The sequence below is a fragment of the Canis lupus genome, chromosome 12 (assembly GCF_003254725.2).
Source record: "Canis lupus dingo isolate Sandy chromosome 12, ASM325472v2, whole genome shotgun sequence".
NCBI lineage: Eukaryota > Metazoa > Chordata > Mammalia > Carnivora > Canidae > Canis > Canis lupus.
The window spans coordinates 33,932,159-33,935,053 of record NC_064254.1 but is presented as its reverse complement, the minus strand read 5'-3'; positions in this window follow the sequence as shown (position 1 = coordinate 33,935,053).

The window sequence follows — 2,895 nt, the reverse complement described above, 5'->3', positions numbered from 1 at the left end:
GTTAGTTGACTCCACAAATATTACTGGGCATCTTCTCTGTGCCAGACTGTGAGGAGGTGAACAAACCAGACCCAAGACCAAGCTCTTGTGGAACTTACAGACTACTGCCCTGATGGCTGGAATTAATTTCAAATATAAATTTTATGTCTATAACACAATAACACTTAGATCATAATATAGTTGTATTTATCATGCAGTAATGGTTAATAGGTCCAACATGGACATTAAAGAGAGTTAGAATATTTTCAAGGGAGTAGCCATAATCCTGTTGAATGCTAGTGAGGATAGCAGTGCTTAAATCATAACCCCATGCCATTGTCAAATTTAGAATTCAATATTGGAAGAACTCTGAGTTAATAAGTAGGGCAATTTCTTATGTTAGCATGATATAAATATACAAAAAGGCCTCATTTGGCTTGGTTACCGCTATATGAGATTGCTTGTAAAATTTCAGAACTGGAAGGGGCCTACTTGTAGGAAAAATAAATCACAGAGAAATTAAACAATTCAATCACGGTCAGCCAAACTGTGAATACCGCCAATCTCAACCAGATGTCAAGATAGGTCAAAATCATCTGGAAGTGTATCACAGTAGTTTGTTGCTACTAACAAAATAGTGACATTTGGATAACAGATGAGAAGTGTGTCAGTCTATTACCTGGCAGTGAGTCAGAAATTGCACACTTCCATGAAACCCTATGGGGAAATCAGTATTATGCAAATCAATAATATGAGTGTTTTTTGTCACTGAGCACAAAAAAGCAGAAGATCATGTCAGCTGTTAGAAAACTCAGGACTAGAACCTAGCATCCTGAGTTTTTTCAGAGGGTTCTCTTTTTAAATCAACTTACAATAAAGGATAGGATGGACATCAAGAAGGAGAACATTTAACATGTGGTTACTAATGGCCTGAGGGAAATAAATAAACCTCTATCAAATGAAGCTCAGTCTGTGTTATCTACAGACCCCTTTCTTCCTCTGCACTGATCTGGAGGGAATTTTATTTTTATCCCTTCTAACTTAACTTCTGCTTGCTATAGAGGAGGTTAATGGCTTGCCTAAACTTGAGCTTCGTAAAGTGGTATTAGTACCTGCCAACTAATGCCTTATTCAAATACCTCAGATGAAACAAAACATCATTGACTTAGGCCTGCTCCTGTAAACCTCAATTTTCAAAAGCTTTCAGTGTCAATTACCTCTCACAACAAAGCAGTTCACAAGCCTCTTGATAATGCTCAGAATGTCATCTCATCGATCCAGATCTGTTTATACTACACAGTAAAATCCAATTCCTTGTAGTTATCACTGAGAGGTAGGCTGCCTTAATCATGGAATTCCTAAGGAAAATGAGTAGCTCAGAAGTAAACCTGAACTTATTAAATCCAGCTCCCAATCAAAATTTCCAGTAGCGATGGGGCTTCCAAAATCATTTACTGCTGCTACTCAGCAATTTCAAGGATATGTTTTCCAGACCATGGTAAGAACTCCCCCCATTAAAGAAAAAAAAATGAATAGAATGCAATTCATACAATATTAATAACTTGCTCTACTTTATAGCTTAGTAATAAAGTTATTTATGCTGCCAGAGGCGTTTCATGACATTAGCAGTAGAAACATAGCAGTAGACAAGTGGGCCAGGCCCGTGCCATTTACAAATGGCATAACAGCAGCTCCTCCAGAACAGGACTGTGGCCAAAGGGAATAACCCTGGGACAAAATCTCTGTACTATACACAGAAGGAGACCTAGTCTAAATCAATTTCTGTCCTATTTTTTGGAATAAACAAATAGCAAAAAATTATAATTTAGATTAACACAGCCTGGACAAAGATCATCTAGTTGCCACTATCGAAAATATTCTTCTGAGATTTAAATTACACATTGCACCTAGCTCCTCTTACATTAGCACCAGTTATGCCCAACCATGCTATCCTCACACACATAGATGTATGTTTTAATCTTTGATTATGCACTGTTTTATATTATTTTATATTATTTATTCTGTATTATATTTCCTATATTTGTTTCTAAGCACCTAGAAAGCAATCATCACATCTTATCCAGTGCCTCTCTATCTCCCATAGCACCTGGCACAGCAGTAAATTTTAAAGACCAATGGTAAAGAAATATTTGTAAATAAAGAAATATGATGCCAAAGTGTTGTCTGATAAATGGCTATAATGTGGTCATTTTCCACGATTAGATCTAGGATGGGCAAACAGTAGAAAGTGATGGCATAAATAATTCAAAATGGATAATTGGAAAGTCATTTATATTTTGCTTTGAAATGCATTAAGGCCGGCCACAATTTTATGGCCATTTATAGACTGGCCAATAAATGATGAGTTGTGTGCTGTGGTAAGAGAAACGATGGATTGGGCATAGAAAACATTTGTCCTATTTTGTCGACCCAACATTCATCCCCCACTTTCTTCTAGTATCGTAATATCCTCCTAGGTAATTATCTCTCTTATTATGTGCAATCCTGTTGGGAAGGTTAATCCAGGCATCACTGGAGGCTCCTTCAACTAATTTCCTTGTGAAAATTGCCTAGTGTAGCTAAGGGCTGGTACATCACTTACACTCAGCCAATCACACCCTCTTTTAAAGGGCCTTGAATTTCAGGCCATGTTATACAAAGGAAGAAAAGAAAAAGAATGTTCCAGGGCTGGCACATACGTGGGTGTCCTTCAGACCTGCTTCTGAGAACTTCTGACATATTTAGATCCCATAAGTCCCAAACAGGGGTCTTGTGATCTACCCATAGTTTCTAATGAATTCACTTTTAATATAACTTAATAGAGTTATTTCCCAACACACTCTAAATACTATGTTAGGCCAATGCTTCCCTGAGAAATGTAGAAATAGCAAACCAGGACACAGACATGCTTTGCCA